This window comes from Triticum aestivum, chromosome 1A (assembly GCF_018294505.1).
Source record: "Triticum aestivum cultivar Chinese Spring chromosome 1A, IWGSC CS RefSeq v2.1, whole genome shotgun sequence".
Taxonomy (NCBI): Eukaryota; Viridiplantae; Streptophyta; class Magnoliopsida; order Poales; family Poaceae; genus Triticum; species Triticum aestivum.
The window spans coordinates 587,846,266-587,859,272 of NC_057794.1; positions in this window are offsets into that span (position 1 = coordinate 587,846,266).

Consider the following 13,007-nt stretch of genomic DNA (forward strand, 5'->3'; position numbering starts at 1 on the left):
TCGGTAAGAGACATCATAGATTGCACTATATCCAATAAAATACGGTCATGACGTTCGGACACACCATTATGCTGTGGTGTTCCATGTGGCATGAGTTTGTGAAACTATTCCACATTGTTTTAACTGAAGACCAAATTCGTAACTCAAATATTTGTCTCCGCGATCAGATCGTAGAAACTTTATTTTCTTGTCACAATGATTTTCCACTTCACTCTGAAATTCTTTGAACTTTTCAAATGTTTCAGACTTATGTTTCATCAAGTAGATATACCCATATCTTCTCAAATCATCTGTGAAGTTCAGAAAATAATGATACCTGTCGCGAGTCTCAATATTCATCGGACCACATACATCAGTATGTATGATTTCCAACAAATTTGTTGCTCGCTCCATTGTTCTGAAGAACGGAGTCTTAGTCATCTTGCCCATGAGGCATGGTTCGCAAGCATCAACTGATTCATAATCAAGTGATTCCAAAAGCCCATCAGCATGGAGTTTCTTCATGCGCTTTACACCAATATGACCTAAACAGCAGTGCCACAAATAAGTTGCACTATCATTATTAACTTTGCATCTTTTGGTTTCAATATTATGATTATGTGTATTACTACGATCGAGATCCAACGAACTATTTTCATTGGGTGTGTAACCATATAAGGTTTTATTCATGTAAACAGAACAACAATTTATTCTCTTACTTAAATGAATAACCATATTACAATAAACATGATCAAATCATATTCATGCTCAACGCAAACACCAAATAACACTTATTCAGGTTCAACACTAATCCCGAAAGTATAGGGAGTGTGCGATGATGATCATATCAATCTTGGAACCACTTCCAACACACATCGTTACTTCACCCTTAACTAGTCTCTGTTTATTCTGCAACTCCCGTTTCGAGTTACTAATCTTAGCAACTGAACCAGTATCAAATGCCGAGGGGTTGCTATAAGCACTAGTAAAGTACACATCAATAACAGTATATCCAATAACCTTTGTTTACCTTGCCATCCTTCTTATCCGCCAAATACTTGGGGCAGTTCCACTTCCAGTGACCAGTCCCTTTGCAGTAAAAGCACTTAGTCTCAGGCTTAGGATCAGACTTGGGCTTCTTCACTTGAGCAGCAACTTGCTTGCCGTTCTTCTTGAAGTTCCCCTTCTTCCTTTTGCCCTTTTCTTGAAACTAGTGGTCTTATCAACCATCAACACTTGATGTTTTTCTTGATTTCTACCTTTGTTGATTTCAGCATCACGAAGAGCTTGGAAGTTGTTTCCGTTATCCCTTGCATATTATAGTTCATCACGAAGTTCTACTAACTTGGTGATGGTGACTAGAGAATTCTGTCAATCACTATCTTATCTGGAAGATTAACTCCCACTTGATTCAAGCGATTGTAGTACTCAGACAATCTGGGCACATGCTCACTAGTTGAGCGATTCTCCTCCATCTTTTAGCTATAGAACTTGTTGGAGACTTCATATCTCTCAACTCGGGTATTTGCTTGAAATATTATCTTCAACTCCTGGAACATCTCATATGTTCCATGACGTTCAAAACGTCTTTGAAGTCCCGATTCTAAGCTGTTAAGCATGGTGCACTAAACTATCAAGTAGTCAGCATATTGAGCTAGCCAAACGTTCATAACGTCTGCATCTGCTCCTGCAATAGGTCTGTCACCTAGCGGTGCATCAAGGACATAATTCTTCTGTGCAGCAATGAGGATAAACCTCAGATCATGGATCCAATCTGCATCATTGCTACTAACATCTTTCAACACAATTTTCTCTAGGAACATATCAAAATAAACATATGAAAGCAACAACGCGAGCTATTGATCTACAACATAGATATGCTAATACTACCAGGACTAAGTTCATGATAAATTAAAGTTCAATTAATCATATTACTTAAGAACTCCCACTTAGATAGACATCCCTCTAATCTTCTAAGTGATCACGTGATCCAAATCAACTAAACCATAACCGATCATCACGTGAAATGGATTAGTCTTCAATGGTGAACATCATTATGTTGATCATATCTACTATATGATTCACGCTCGACCTTTTGGTCTCCGTGTTCCGAGGCCATATCTGCATATGCTAGGCTCATCAAGTATAACCCGAGTATTCTGCGTGTGCAAAAACTGGCTTGCACCCGTTGTAGATGGACGTAGAGCTTATCACACCCGATCATCACGTGGTGTCTGGGCACGACGAACTTTGGCAACGGTGCATACTCAGGGAGAACACTTCTTGATAATTAGTGAGAGATCATCTTATAATGCTACCATCAATCAAAGCAAGATAAGATGCATAAAAAGATAAACATCACATGCAATCAATATAAGTGATATGATATGGCCATCATCATCTTGTGCTTGTGATCTCCATCTCCGAAGCACCGTCATGATCACCATCGTCACCGGCGCAACACCTTGATCTCCATCGTAGCATCATTGTCGTCTCGCCAATCTTATGCTTCCACGACTATCGCTACCGCTTAGTGATAAAGTAAAGCATTACATCGCGATTGCATTGCATACAATAAAGCGACAACCATATGGCTCCTGCCAGTTGCCGATAACTCGGTTACAAAACATGATCATCTCATACAATAAAATTTAGCATCATGTCTTAACCATATCACATCACAACATGCCCTGCAAAAACAAGTTAGACGTCCTCTACTTTGTTTATTGCAAGTTTTACGTGGCTGCTACGGGCTTAAGCAAGAACCAATCTCACCTACGCATCAAAACCACAACGATAGTTTGTCAAGTTGATGCCGTTTTAACCTTCGCAAGGACCGGGCGTAGCCACACTCGGTTCAACTAAAGTTGGAGAGACTGTCGCCCGCAAGCCACCTATGTGCAAAGCACGTCGGGAGAACCGGTCTCGCGTAAGCGTTCGCGTAATGTCGGTCCGGGTCGCCTCGTCCAACAATACCGCCGAACCAAAGTATGACATGCTGGTAGGCAGTATGACTTATATCGCCCACAACTCACTTGTGTTCTACTCGTGCAAATAACATCAAACCATAAAACCTAGGCTCGGATGCCACTGTTGGGTAACGCAGTAATTTCAAAAAAATTCCTACGCACACGCAAGATCATGGTGATGCATAGCAACGAGGGGGGAGAGTATGATCTACGTACCCTTGTAGATCACAACGGAAGCATTGACACAATGTAGAGGAAGTAGTCATACGTTTTCCCGATCCGACCGATCCAAGCACCGTTACTCTGGCACCTCCGAGTTTTTAGCACACGTACAGCTCGATGACGCTCCCCGGGCTCCGATCCAGCAAAGCTTCGGGGATGAGTTCCGTCGGCACAACGGCGTGGTGACGACGATGATGTTCTACCGACGCAGGGCTTCGCCTAAGCACTACAACGATATGAGTGAGGTGGAATATGGTGGAGGGGGGCACCGCACACGGCTAAGGAACGATCACGAGGATCAACTTGTGTGTCCTAGGGTGCCCCCCTGCCCCCGTATATAAAGGAGCAAGGGGGAGGCCGGCCGGCCCTATGGGGTGCGCCAAGGGAGGGGGAGTCCTCCTCCTAGTGGGAGTAGGACTCCCCTTTCCTAGTCCAACTAGGAAACAAGAGGGGGAAGGAAAGAAAGGGAGAGGGAGAGGGAAAGAGGGCCCCCCCTCCCTAGTCCAATTCGGACTCCCCATGGGGGGGGGGCGCCACCTCCTGGGCTGCTGCCCTCTCTCTCCCCTCAGGCCCAATAAGGCCCATTACTTCCCCGGGGGGTTCCGGTAACCCCTCCGGCACTCCGGTTTTATCCGAAATCACCCGGAACACTTCCGGTGTCCGAATATAGTCGTCCAATATATCAATCTTTATGTCTCGACCATTTCGAGACCCCTCGTCATGTCCGTGATCATATCCGGGACTCCGAACTAACTTAGGTACATCAAAATGCATAAACTCATAATAACTGTCATCGTAACGTTAAGCGTGCGGACCCTACGGTTCGAGAACAATGTAGACATGACTGAGACAAATCTCCGGTCAATAACCAATAGCGGGACCTGGATGCCCATATTGGCTCCTACATATTCTACGAAGATCTTTATCGGTCAGACCGCATAACAACATACGTTGTTTCCTTTGTCATCGGTATGTTACTTGCCCGAGATTCGATCGTCGGTATCCAATACCTAGTTCAATCTCGTTACCGGCAAGTCTCTTTACTCGTTCCGTAATACATCATCTCGCAACTAACTCATTAGTTGCAATGCTTGCAAGGCTTATGTGATGTGCATTACCGAGAGGGCCCAGAGATACCTCTCCGACAATCGGAGTGACAAATCTTAATCTCGAAATACGCCAACCCAACATCTACCTTTGGAGACACCTGTAGAGCACCTTTATAATCACCCATTTATGTTGTGACGTTTGGTAGCACACAAAGTGTTCCTCCGACAAATGGGAGTTGCATAATCTCATAGTCATAGGAACATGTATAAGTCATGAAGAAAGCAATAGCAACATACTAAACGATCGGGTGCTAAGCTAATGGAATGGGTCATGTCAATCAGATCATTCAACTAATGATGTGATCCCGTTAATCAAATAACAACTTCTTTGTCTATGGTTAGGAAACATAACCATCTTTGATTAACGAGCTAGTCAAGTAGAGGCATACTAGTGACACTCTGTTTGTCTATGTATTCACACATGTATTATGTTTCCGGTTAATACAAGTCTAGCATGAATAATAAACTTTTATCGTGATATAAGGAAATAAATAATAACTTTATTATTGCCTCTAGGGCATATTTCCTTCACTTATATGGTCCACATATATCAATTATGTCCCAAATGATCCTAATCCATGCGAAAACTTTTGATGGTGAACTGTAGTTTTGTCCCAGTTACAGGGTATCCCCCGGATTGATGTAAGTGTGGATCCACGACCCTCTTTCAGAAGGGCTTGTGGCAAGATGATCTTCTATGGAACACTCCCCGTCGAGCGTATTCGTTTGTACTGCATGAGGACACCACTCTCGGAGGCCTTTCATCTAACCGTTTCCATGAAAGCGCATGACGAGGTGTGTGACTTGCAGCATCTCAGAGCATCTCCAGCCGTTGCGCCCCCAAGACGCGCCAAAAACCGCCGCTTGGGGGCGAGCTGGCTCTATTTTAGGCTTGGGTGCTAGTGCATTCCCAGCCCCCCCCCCCCAGGTCGCCCCCAAGCGCCGATATCGGCCCAGTATCGGCGCTTTCAGCCCATTTTTGGCGCTGGATTGGCCCAATTTCCGGCGCAAAACGGCCCACACTCGACGTGTTTCGGCATGTTTCGGCGCTCATTCAAATAAAATCATCGATAAAATCATCACAAATAATAAAAACACTCATATTTCATTGCACGTCCAGCTAGGCGTTGCCCTTGAGCCTCCATAGGTGCTCCACTAGATCCTGCTGCAGCTGATGATGCACCTGTGGGTCTCGGATCTCCTGGCGCATGTTGAGGAAGGTCGTCCATGTTGCAGGGAGCTGGTGATCCACTTGGGCAAGAGGACCCTGCCTGTAATATGGTTCAGTGTCAAACACTGGCTCTTCCTGCTCGCTCTCAATGATCATGTTGTGCGAAATGACACAACAAGTCATGATCTCCCACATTTGATCTTTCGACCAAGTCTTAGCGGGGTACCGAACAACAACAAATCGAGATTGGAGCACGCCAAATGCTCGCTCGACATCCTTCCTGCAAGCCTCCTGAACCTTTGAAAAGTGGGAGTTCTTGCCTCCTGGCACAGGGCTTGAGATAGTCTTCACAAATGTTGACCATCTCGGATAGATGCCATCTGCTAGGTAGTACCCCTTGTTGTATTGGTGACCATTGATCTTGAAGTTCACCGGAGGAGAATGGCCCTCAACGAGCTTGGCAAAAACAGGAGAGCACTGCAGCATGTTGATGTCATTGTGAGTTCCTGGCATACCAAAGAAAGTGTGCCAAATCCAGAGGTCATGTGTGGCCACTGCCTCAAGTATCACATTGCAAGCTCCTTTGGCACCTTTGTATATCCCCTTCAAGCAAATGGGCAGTTCTTCCATGCCCAATGCATGCAGTCGATGCTTCCAAGCATACCAGGAAATCCTCTTGCTTCATTCTGTGCCAGGATCCGAGCAGTGTCTTCAGCATTGGGTGATCGCAAGTACCTTGGTCCAAACACTGCCACCACAGCCCTGCAGAACTTGTAGGTGCACTCAATGATCGTGGACTCGGCCATGCGCCCATAGTCGTCGAGTGAATCACCTGGAGCCCCGTGTGCAAGCATTCTCATAGCTATCGTGCACTTCTGGATTGAGGTGAATCCAAGTGTGTCGGTGCAATCCTTCTTGCACCTGAAGTAGTTGTCGTACTCCCTAAGTTCGTTGACTATCCTGAGGAAAAGCTTTCGGCCCATCCGATAACGGCGCCGGAAAACTTTGTCGCCGTGCAGTGGAGCATCGGCGAAGTAGTCGGAGTAGAGCATGCAATAGCCTTCGAGCCGATGACGGTTCTTTGCTTTCCGTCGCCCCAGCGCCGAGCCGCCTCGCCTCGGCTTTGCATCACCGACAAGCAAGCCGGCCAGGGGCGGCGAGGACCATGAGGTGTTCTTCGTCCTGGGCGGCGGCGTCGGCTTCCTCCTCGAGCAACACCGCGAGCACCTCCTCGTCGTCGGAGTCCATCGCGGCCGGGGCAGGCAAAGCACCGAACACGTAGCGGGCGTCGTGCACAGACTCGTCGGCGGGCGCCGGAGCGGCGAGGGAAACTCGAGGAAAGTGGGGGGAGGGCGTCGGGGGATCTTTCTTTGTTTCACGGCGAGGAATGGCGATATAGCGGCGGCGGCGGCGGAGAGGTGGCTGGCGACGCCGGGATCAGCAAGGTGTTGGGGAAGGAGAGGGGAAAACGGGGCGAATCAGTGTGACTTTTCGCCTGACAGTGGGGACCCGGGCGATTTTCCCTTCCGCCGGCGCCTCCAAGCGCCCCCCCCCCCAGTGCGCCGGGTTCGGCCTGGGCGCGCCGGGTCAGAAAATAGGCCGATCCAGCGGATTTCGGCATCTTGGGGCGCGATTGGGCCGTTTTTTTGGCGCCGGCGCTAAAAAAAGCGGCCTGGGGGCGTCTTGGGGGCGCGGCTGGAGATGCTCTCACCACGCACGTCTCTCCTTACTCCGATGAGCATGATTTCTGGCATCATGTTTGGGGCTCCATGGAATTTAGCACGTGCAGGTACTATACTTTTTTGCTTCAGGGATATCGTAGCATATCAGGCTTTTGGGTGGATTCAGATATCCAAATGAGTTATGAAGGTCAGAGTTTTTGGCTAATTGCTCCTTTTTGAGCGCCTCAACCCTAACAACATGCTTAAAAGACTACAGTACAACATTGGTAATGACTTGATCTGTTTGCTTTACGGATTGCACATTCAGGAAACGCTTGAGCACATGATTTTAGGAAGTTCCTTCAATCGGTCCTACTAGCCCGTACGTTGTAACGGGAGATAAAACATAACACGCGCTATTAACTCAACAACCATCACTCAAGACCACAATAGGTCCATCTCCTTTATTTTTGCGAGGCATCATATTTGTGCTGCCGCTTATCCTCCTTCTCACCCTCGCTGGCGATGGCCTCGGTGTTCAGACAAAACAACAAAAAACATGTGTTGAATATGCACTAGTAGAAAAAGGGTCAAACGTGAAGCACATTAGTGTCGGTTTGAATTTGAGCCGGCACTAATTGTACCATTAGTGCCGGTTCGAATGACTATGCATTAATGCCAGTTCGTGTTGAACCTTTAGTACCGCTTCGTGCCACGAACCGGTACTAAAGGGGTGATGGCAGGCTGGCGTCAGGCCGGGGCCCCACGATCACCTTTAGTACCGGTTCGTGTCACAAACCGGTACTAAAGGGCTAACCTTTAGTACCGGTTTGTGCCACGAACCGGTACTAAAGAGGTCTGACCTATAGTACCGGTTTGTGACACAAACCGGCACTATAGGGCAATTTTCAAACTCTAACCCCCCCCCCCCGTGTGTCGCCATTTCAGTTCTGAAAAAATCAAAAGAAAATGATAAAAACTTCAAAAAATAAAATCCTTCGACAGGTAGTTATATTACTACATCTACTAGTTAGGAAAATTTGAAAACTTAAATTTGGACATGTTTTGCAAAAAGTGTAGGGAAAATGTAAAACGGCTATAATTTTTGCATACGATGTCGAAAAAAAACGTATAATATATCAAAATATTCAGCATGAAAATCCGCATCCGATGGAGACGGCCTACGGCCTGTTTGGGATTTTTTAGAATCCTCAAATTCCAAAAGGAAAAAAAGATATGGTTAAATTTCAATTTTTTTAAAAAAATTTGGTTAAATCTGGTCAAACTACTTATTCAAGAAGTATTAATGTTACTACATAATTATTCAAGAATATTAGTGTTACTAAATAATTATTTCAATTTTTTGAATTTTGGTCAAACTATGGTCAAACTTATTCAAGAAATATTAGCGTTACTAAATAATTACTGTTTTTTTAGAATAATAGTTTCAAACTCAAACGGTGAAATGTGTGACTTCATGCTCAAGCTAAACTCCTGAGGGTTAATAGGATTAACATCTTACTATTGTCAGGAAAACAACAAGTGCAGACTTGGAAACGAAGGAGAATAGAACCCGAAAGTTAAGCGTGCTCGGGCTGGAGTAGTGAGAGGGATGGGTGACCGGCCGGGAAGTTAAATGATTTGGAATGAGTGATCCACACTTGAGCAGTTAAGAGAGGTGATTAGAGACTAAATCATCGAATAATTCAGAAAAAATTAAAATCAAAAAAAATCAAAAAAAATTTCCAAAATTTTCAAAAAAAAAACCTTTAGTACCGGTTGGTAACACCAACCGGTACTAAAGGTCTCCCATACCAGGGCGTGAGCTCACGCCATGTGGTGGCACTTTAGCGCCGGTTCGTACCGAACCGGTACTAAAGGGGGGGGGGCCTTTAGTGCCCACACTTTAGTGCCGGTTCCATAACCGGCACTAAAGGCCCTTACAAACCGGTTTTAAAACTCCGTTTTCTACTAGTGATGGTTAATCCTAAGGCGTCCCTCTCTCCCTCTCTCCTCTCTCTCTCTCTGTCTCCCTCGCTTTCTCTCACTCTCGCGATGAGAAATCTTTTGTTTTCTCCTGCGACATTTTTGAGAGGTATGCATGTGTAGTTATCAATGTTTTCTTTTCCCTATATGGTTATAATGGGGTGTTTATTTGCAATCTGGATCACCGCCGGTATGAAAAAACGGATCTTGCGCTATAAATTATAAGTTTGCTTCCATAACAATATTTTATTAATATTTAACATGTAAAATTAACATCATATTGAGATTCCACACATTTTTCTAATAAGATTTCATATATAATATGTTAAAATCAAAGTTATAGTTTAAAAGATACAAATAATTTAGAAAATCATTTAGTTTGACTCAAATATATTCCAAAATAATATTTAAAAATACTTAACATGTAAAAATAATCTCATATTCATATTTTACATATTTTTCTAATCAAATTTCATACATAACATGTTCAAATCGGAGTTATGGTTTAAAAGATATGGATGATTTAAAAAGCATTTGTTTGACTTAAATATGATCCGCGGATGAATTACCTAAAACATCAGGGGGGTTCGAAAAATGTAAAATAACGGTTCGGGTGTGACTTAAATCTGGACGGCGGGTTGATTTCAAGAAAAGACAGTGATTTTTATGTAAAATACGAAAATAACGATTCGTTTTAACTGAAAATAGGACTGCGGGTTGAATTCTCTGAAATAGAGGGACTTTTCTGAAAAATGCCGTGAAGGACAAAAGAAACTCAATTTACTTTATTATTAGGTAAAGATTGGGCCCTACTAGAAATACACTGGTTCCCTTCAAATGGTTCGGATTCCCGCGGGGCTATTTCCACCCAAACTGATTTATACAATAGCCTCGTCTCTAGCGCTCGCCTATGGCTCGCCTTAGTCGGTTGGCCCAGTAGACTAGTTTTAGTTTAGAAACTTACATGCATTTTTTCTTTTCTTTTGTGTTTATCTTATCAGTTTTCTTTCATTTCTTAGGATTTCTTTGGTTTTTGCAGATACACGTTGACTTATTTAATATATATTGTACTTTTTTATACACACATAACATTTTTTTGAACACATTAGCGAGCTCGGGGATGGGTTGTAGGCAACGAATCGACAACAGCGTCTTTGGCTACACACAACGAAGAAGGCGACGATGGCGATGATTCAGGGCGTCTTGTGATAGTCTGACTTATTAAGGATGATAGACTACTCATATCAATAAGGAATTCCTTCTTTTTCGAGAGCCCATTCGGAAAGAACTCCAAAGTTAAGCGTGCTCGGCTTGGAGTAATTTTAGGACGGGTGACCGACCGGGAAGTTGCTCCCGGGTGCGCACGAGTGAGGACAAAGTGTGCAGAAAAGACTAGTATTGATCTATGGGGCCAGTATTGATCTATGGGGCCAGTCTAGATCCCACCAAGAGTAACAATCACTGGCGTGTGTGTCCGGGGTGTTAGAAGTTGGTATCAGAGCCGACCCTCGCGGTTACACAGATGTTTGCGGACAGGTGTGCGGTCATGTTGTTCATGACGTTTGTGACCTGTTGTGGCACATGACATGACACATGTACCGGACTGGATGCACAGACGTATGTGCCAAGAGGGAACGTTCCTGTGGCCCGATGAGGACGTTGATTCCTCTGAGTGGGGGTGTATGTGATAGCCTGGCTTATTAGGAATGATAGACTACTCATATCAATAAGGAATTTTTTCTTTTCTGGCAGCCCATTTGGAAAGAACTTCAAAGTTAAGCCTGCTCAACTTGGAGTAATTTTAGGATGGGTGACCGACCGGGAAGTTGCTCCCACGTGGGCACGAGTGAGGACAAAGTGCGCAGAAAAGACTAGTATTGATCTGTGGGACCAGTCTAGATCCCGTCAAGAGTAACGACCACCGGCGGGTGTGTCCGGAGCGTTACACGTCCAGTCTTGCGATCGACGTCGTAGAGGTTCACGATGTCGAGGCGAAGCTAAAGGACACAGTGGTGAGGCGAGGAGAGCACGATGGCTATGTTGGTTCACGTCAGCGTGGCCATGACTTTCTTGGTCATGGTTGAAGAGAGAGCAAGAGGAGGGGAAAGTGATGTATAGTAGATAGGTTCAAACGAGTAGTATCATGCACGTCTCATGGCATAGCTGGGAATGAAGGAGGCCTCGAGGGTGCAAAGTAGGAGCTAGCGCTCTTAGACGCATTCTCTTCTGCCACTAGGCGCTAGGTTGAAGACGGGGTTCCCGTAGGTGGGCTGGGCTACTAGGTAAGTTTCTATCGCTCTCTCTCTCTCTCTTATTTTTGTTTTTCCTTTTTATTTGAATCTATTTTGATTTTATTTTAGATCAAAACATTTTTAAAATCGTACAGAAAATTATGTGTGAATTCAATGGATTTTTACAGAACCACGGACAATTTTATGCAGATGGGACTACCTGGTCCGGCCCACGCGCGTCGCCCCAGTGCCCCTCCCCTACTGTACTGAGCGATGTGGTTTTGTCCCACCTCACCGCCCAAGAGGCTCGTTGAGCATCTTAAATAGGCGCGTCGACGTCTAGATGGTGTAAGCTCCTTCTATTGGAATAGGGCCACCAATGCTCGCCTTGTGAAGGAGATGCATTGATTCCTAGTGATAGTGCATCCCCTTCGTAGAGATTGCATAGATAGCCTTACTATAATAAAAGTATTTTTAAAAGTCGCATAATTTTCACAGTTTATAGGACCAAACTAGAGCATACTACTATTTTTTTAATTTTTCAAGTGCGAGATTGACCCCATTTTTGAAAAACAAATCAAAGAAAAAGTCTCAAAATTTGTAATTCGTTTGCATGGAGCCCTTATATGTGCAGTAGAAGTGGGATGCTGCCATAGGAATTATGAATAGATTAAAACTAAATTTTTTCCATTTTTCAAGTGCCAATAATGACTTTTTGTGAAGGAAGTGCTTGAAATAAGTTTGAAAATTGGGCCTTTACATTTTTCATCCAAAGTAGACCACATTGGATGCCCAGTAACCAAGTTTCATGAATTTCGGAGTATTATTTATGTATTTCATTAATTTACTAGATTTCTAGTGAATTATCAAAGCTTGGTCAAATTTGAACTACAAGTGCGATCTAATTTGGTCCTGAAAATTGAAAAAAATAGGCTTTAATACTGGTGGTGTATGCACTTGGGAAAACCAAAGTTGAAATTCCAAACCATTTGGTATGAATGGTTAACCTTCCTAGTTGACCCAAATTTGAGAATAATCAACAAAATGTAAAAAGCCTAAAAAACTGAAATACCTTTGCATCGAGGCACCTTATGTGCACTAGTTTGTGGGGAAAATCATAAACTTGCAATACCACAAATTAAAAAAATACTTTACCAAATTGCCTATCTAGTATGAACATGCACAGATTTCAAGGCATCTGCACATGGCCATAGTCACATCCATGGCATAGTACATGACAAAATGGCCAAATTTGGCACTATTGTGGGTGTTAAAATTTTGGAGAATGTGTTTCATAGGAATTACAATTTGTTTTTGTAATAAAAACTAATTCTTTTCTTTTTTTCAAGTGCCAAAAATGTTTTTTTTGTGAAGGAAGTGCCTGAAATAAGTTTGAAAATTGGTCCTTATATTTTTCATCCAATGTAGATCACATTGTATGCCCACTAACCAAGTTTCATGCATTTCATAGTATTATTGCTATATTTTATTAATTTACTAGATTTCTAGTGAATTATTATAACTTGCTCAAATTTCAACTACAAGTGTGATGTAGTTTGGTCCTGAAGATTGACAATAATCATTTTAGGCTTCAATATTGGTGGTTTATACACTTGGGACAACCAAAGTTGAAATTCCAAACCATTTGGTCTGAATGGTCAACCTTCCTAGTTTGACCC